At 33.3% G+C, this 6,441-nt stretch overlaps 1 long non-coding RNA gene across 1 annotated transcript; it reads right to left on the minus strand.

The window, feature by feature from the left end:
* Positions 1-359: 359 nt before the first annotated feature.
* LOC126733568 (uncharacterized) lies at positions 360-1,471 on the minus strand. Its single transcript, XR_007659765.1, has 2 exons — positions 660-1,471; positions 360-512 (listed from the first exon to the last, which is right to left on the minus strand). It is a non-coding gene; the product is annotated as an uncharacterized LOC126733568 (long non-coding RNA).
* Positions 1,472-6,441: the final 4,970 nt, after the last annotated feature.

The following is a 6,441-nucleotide window of genomic DNA, read 5'->3' on the forward strand; positions in this document are numbered from 1 at the left end:
ATCATTTATAATGACAACTACGCATTTATTTTTTTACCGACTTAAATAAATCGCCTCAATTTTATTATGTAAGCCTTTGTATGCAAATTCAGTTAGTTGGATACATTTTGGCGCCCAACATATTTAATTTATTTGTATAAAACACACTTATTGGTCGCAAAAAATTTTATACCCAGATAATGAAAAGTTGTCTAGAACCAAAAAAACCTTTTTTTTCTCAGGCAATTATTTTTTGCAAAAAAAAACTGTTTTTTCATTAACCTTAACCTTGCCCCCCACCAAGCCCAAACAACTTACCAGTAAGAAATTGTTTTAAAAAATTATTATTTTTCAAAATAATATGCATTCATAACAGCTGGTTTCGTTGTAGTTCATTTATTTAAATTTGATATAATTATGTATATTTATAAATATTTAAGTGTATAAAAACTAAAAATAAAGAACATTCAGTCACATTTTTTCTTATTCTATGTTTTATTTTTCTTAAAGCTGGCTTTCAAGAGTATTTATTTCTAAAAAAGAAAAAACTATTAATATTGGTAAGTAATTAAATCAGAATATACAGTTTACAAATAAATAGTAAAAACAGTGAATTAGATAAATCCGTGAATAGTAAATCATAGTACAATAATGTTATAATAAAGACAGAGTAGAGTTACCTGTTATTGGTACTTAAATTTTTCTGTTACAGAGTTCTGATGCTTCGGCTAAATAAATGGAGACCACGTCTTCAACAGATTTTTAGTGCCTTAATTGATAGATCTTAAATTGAAGATGTGCTTGCAGACATCTAAAGAAAGTATTACAGTTAAAAAATGAATGTAGTAATGATTCCGATTACAAGTAAAAATAATTTTTAATAGTATTAATGTAAGTTACATAATTATTTACGATTCTAGTGTTTATCCACAATTTTTGGGACATTATTCAAAAAAACCAATTTAATTGTATTAATTATATAATAGTAGCACAAGTAAATAGGACAAATCCAATTTTTGATGCTACTATTAAAAATATGGGTCAAGAAACGAACTATCACAGAATTGAACGACGGGAATTGAACACAATTGAATCATTTGTAATGACAACTAATATATCCTCGCATTTATTTTTTAACGACTTAAATAAATCGCGCATCTAAAAAACTGCTCAAAAAACTTTTACTCCACGACCTACTTATAACCTAAAAAAACAGCCTGGTCAAGATTACTCATTTTGGCACAAACTCATAAATTAGGTACCGTACGAATACCGAACCGAAGTGCTGACCACGATCGGTTCGCAGTCTCCAAATTAGGTCGGTATATATATATATACAGGGTGTCCATTTAATATCGCGGTGCTCAATTGCGGCTAAATTTCGAAGCGGAAAAATACTTTAAAAAAGGGAATGTTAATTGAGTTAAACAGGTTACTTTTCAAAATTAGTTTGATTGATACAAGGTGTTCCAAAAAAGCGTGGTACATAATTTGATTTTTTTTTAATGGAACTGCCTATATGATGATCTGTTCAATCCTAAAACAGTTTTTCCTTAAAATGCGACGATGGCTAGTTATTTAAGAAAACTTTCAGAAAAATTATTGTTTCACTTAAATTTTAATATTTAACACAGACGTTTTTTATCTTTTTTTAATTTTTTTAAGTAATTTATTTTTTTTTATACAGGGTGATATCAGAGTGATATTTTCAAGTCAATTTGGCGCTATTTTTTTAAATGGAACACCCTATATCTACTAACGCGTTTTGATAAAGTATTCTTTGATCTTCAATTTGATACTAACAAGTTTGCCTTTATCTCTAACCGTTTTCTCAACATTTGTTCTTAAAGGAAGAGTGACACATATTTTTTAGAGGTATTGCGATACATACGACCGAAAACAATTAATAGTTAGTTTATGGAATAAAAGACAAAGTGCTTGTCCTTCTGTTCAATTCTATTTCGAAAACTTTTTAGTAAGAAAAAATTCAATAGTTGTAATAACAATAATAAAATAATAGTAGTAGAAGCAAATAATGTCAATTCCTGATGCTATCTCATTTAAAAATAAGAAATTTTTGCTTACAAGTAAAAAGTTGGCCATAATTCATTTATTCTTTGTTGTGTGACATCAATTATAATGTTTACTTATCATTCATGTCAAGTAGATTTGTGTCAAAATAAATTATCTCGGCAAGAATTAGTAAATATGATTTACGTTATCGGTAGATGCCTTGGGAACTGTTTAGGGGTTTATTAGGAAAAATTTCCTAATAACGGGCATCCTGATGATAGAGTGTTGACGAAATTAAAAGAACGATTCGATTCGAGCGTACTGGAGGCATAGAGTACAAAAAGCAAACTAGACTTAAAACAGTTTTAAATGAAGAAAACCAATTGGTAATTACCATGTCGGTTCTTGCAACACCGGAATTTAGTGTAAGACAAATAAGTAAGAACTTAGAAGTATGGAAATCGTCCGTGGGAAAATATTCCAAGAAAAACAAATATGATCCCTATAATGTGCAGTTTCTTCAAGAACTTGCTGAAAATGATTTTGAAAAAAGAATAACTTCTTGTCAATGGGCACAAAATCAAGCAACAGAAAATGAGACACAGCAAATCCCCGTCGAGTTTTTATCAATAATTTTCAACACAGATGCAGCATCAATGCAATTGGGGTGCAATAGTACATGATCTTGTTATTCGGTTCATACTTTTTGAAAATTGTGTAACAGGAGACGTTTTTTTAAATTTCTTAAGAGAGGATTTTCCGCGCTTCCCGACTTTATAAGGCATCAGAGGGGTCTACAGGTGCACAAGTTCACTTCAGTGCAAATGTCAGGAAACATATCACACGCCAATTTGGTAATGGCCCAAACAGCACAGATACGAATTAAAGACGTATTTTCTATGTACTCCGCGACATAATGTATGTACACAGTACGTACCAAAAGAGGTATTACGTACTATGGTCGTATATAGGACGTTCACACACACTTTCCGCAGGATTCTACGTCATATTATAAAAATAAATCAATTTTTGAATTTCATAAGATAAAATAAACTTTGCCAAGGATTCTACATACATTTTTCAAAAAGATAAAAAACGTCTGTTGTAAATATTAAAATTTAAGTGAAACATTAATTGTTGTGAAAATTTCTTTAAATAACTAGAAAATGTCGCATTTTAAGGGTAAACCGTTTTAGGGTTAAAGAGAGAGTCAAATGAGATTCCCCGTTAGGGTTTGGACTAGACGTGGAAAAAACTAAATAACAACCTGCATTTTTTCCCGCATTCTTTTCAACAACACAGATATCCTGGGCGAACTGTATTTATTGTTATACCTGCTTAGTTATTTATAGTTACTAAGGAAAATAAAGAATTTATTTTGCCGTCAGTTACATTTGTGACAGTCTTGGAAAATGGTTTACACACTAGCCGAAAGAGTGAAAATTATTCTAATTTATGGTGCCCAAAATCAATGTGCTCGGCAAACTGCCGTCACGTTTAACGCCAGACATCCGGAGAAGATAACTTCGTATATGCATGTTTTAGACCTCGTTACTAAGTTTACTGAAATTGGATCTGTTGCAATCTGTTGCAAATAAAAAACGTGATCATCGGCAAATTTTGGATGAAGCCGCTCAAGTTGATGTTTTGGGTCATTTTGGAATTAATCCTAATACTTCATTACGCAAAATTGTTGCTGTCACTGGTATTTTATTAGGCTCTGTTCACACAGTTACCAAACTTCATAAATTCCATCCATTCAAAATGAAAATATTGCAAGAGTTAACCGAAGACGATTTCGATAGGCGAGTTGAGTTTTGTGAATTGATGTATGGGCAGACATTTTAGGAAATAAAGTGATTGGGTCATTATTTATTAACGGAAATTTAAATGGAGATATTTATTTGGATATGTTGGAAAATACCATCAATCCGCTTATCACTGAATCCATTGAAAACCAAATCGATGATGATGGAAACCCTATACTTGATGAGGGTGAAATATATTTCCAGCAAGACGGCGCTCCTCCTCACTATGTTCTTCTCGTTCGGCAATGGCTAGACGACGAGTTTCCAGATAAATGAATAGGGCGAAGGGGGCCTAGAATGGCCTGTTAGATCTCCTGATATAACGCCATTAGACTTTTTTCTATGGGGTCATTTGAAAACTATTGTGTTTACTCTCCAACCTGAAAGTTTGGATGAACTTCGTCAACGCATCATCGACAGCTGCCATGATATTCCACAACATGTTTTTGAAAATGTCCGTCAGGAATTTGAACATCGCCTATATCATTGTTTGGCCAAAAACATCCAACATTTTGAACACTTATTGAAATAAAAACTGATATTTTCATGTTTTTGTTTTCTATCTGAACAAATTAAGATAAACTAAGATTTTTCTAATTTTCTCGAAAACGAAAAATCAAACGTCGAAATAAAAGACCTTTTAAACAAGCTATTACTCGATACCCCTTGCCATTTATGATTTTTAAGGGGATGACCCTGGGGGGCAATGGGTGACACTGGGGAAAGGGGGTGAAGTAATTTTAGGTTAGAAAGTTATCCCCCTTGACAAACCTTTTGACGTATTTCGGCGTTTTTTTTTTAAACAGTGGTTTTCGATAAACCCGTGGTGGGAAGTTTTCAAATGAACACCCTGTATATATATTCTATATGTAAAACTAAAGCCCCTCTTGAAAAAATTATCTTGAAATAACTGTAATTATGTTTAGATCTAATGTAACAACATTGAAATAAGAATACCTTAATCTTATTTTCAAATGTATGCTTGTGTTAAAATTTAAAGTAAATCTTATTCTAAATCAAAATAAATTTGTAATGGTTCAAGAACAAGCTATATTTAACATTAGGGAAAATATTGCAGTTAAATCAATTGTAAGTTCCTGTTTTTATAATTAGATATAATGTTCTCACAAATATATTTTCAGTGCCTTCACACAGAATATTCATTTTTCTTAAATCAAGAATTAAATTTTTTCAAGCGAAAATAATTAACCTTTCTTGAAATGCACACCAGATTAATTAAACTATATCTACAAGATGCCAAACTATTTCACCCGATATTTGCTATACTTGGATCCAGTTAAGGGTAACATCACGTAACACGTATGAACAAAAAATCGTAACACGTGTTTCGAACTTCAATCAATAGCAGAAGCGAGTAAATTTCATTTAGGCTCGATTCGATAGCTTCGCATTTTCCTTTTCAAATTGTTTGTTTAATGATTTGCCTCAAACGTAGTTTGTGATATGTGATTTTCACGAGCGTTATTTGATCCCATTAATGCAATTAATTCTTCAGAGGTATGTGAATGAATCCAGTTACATAGTTAGTTGAATACCTCCATTTACATTATTCTGGTTCTCTGTTCAAAGTGTTTAGATGATATTTTAATTGTGTTCTATATTATGTAAATCCATTATTTAATAGTAAGTGTGTAGGTACTATTTTTTTTTTGATAAAATTAGTTTGTTGGAAAAATGCTCAGGAATTATAAATATTTTTTTTTTGGAATTTAAATTCTTTCTTAATTGGAAAGTTGAATGAATGAATGAATTGTCGAAACAGTGGGCTGCCAAGGCAGTTATGCATATAGGTCTCCTAATGACCCCCGGTGGGGGGGTTACCAGAGTCCAACGGCCTTAGAGAAACCGATAAGGCTCTCTGGTCTGAAGGACTTAAAGTCGCTCGGTACACTGAAAGTGTTACCCAAGTATTTGAACCTGGCGCGCGTGAGTGCTGGGCACTCCCCGACTACATGGTCAACGGTTTCATCCTCCTCACAGCACCATCGGCATTCCGGGTTGGGTTGGGCAAATACTGCAATACCGATAGTATGGAGATAGCGTCTTAAGTGCCAGTGACCGGTTAAAAGATCTGTCACTAGCCGAATTTCGCGTCTTTTTAGGCGTAGTAGATTTTTGGTGAGACAGGCATAGGGCCCACCTATGTGCGCTTTGGCCTGTCTCATACCAGGGGACTCAGTCCATCTTCGGTGGGTTCACTTGTCCAGCAGACCCTTCATTGACGCGACCGCAACGCATTTGGCGAAAGACCCAACTATGGGTTCCGGCACCATCGGCACATTCGCGGATCCCAGTCTGGCAAGAGTGTCCGCTTCCTCATTACCTGCATGGCCTGCGTGGCCAGGTATCCAGACGAGCTGGACCCTGCAGCCAACCTGCACCAGTTTTTTCAGGACTTTTATGCACTCTAGGATTGGAAAGTTGTTAATTGTTTATTTCATTTTTAAAATTTCTTTGCTGCATGTAAATGCCTCATGAGAAGAGTGACACCTCACCTTAAAATGTTTTAATGCACATTCATTGTCAAAACCCTAGAATAAAATAACATTTTTTTGTTATGTGTAATGTAATTATTCAGTCCACGTATATTATATGATATACCTACTGTATAAAAGAGAAT

Source organism: Anthonomus grandis, chromosome 2, assembly GCF_022605725.1.
Source record: "Anthonomus grandis grandis chromosome 2, icAntGran1.3, whole genome shotgun sequence".
In the NCBI taxonomy this organism is placed as follows: domain Eukaryota; kingdom Metazoa; phylum Arthropoda; class Insecta; order Coleoptera; family Curculionidae; genus Anthonomus; species Anthonomus grandis.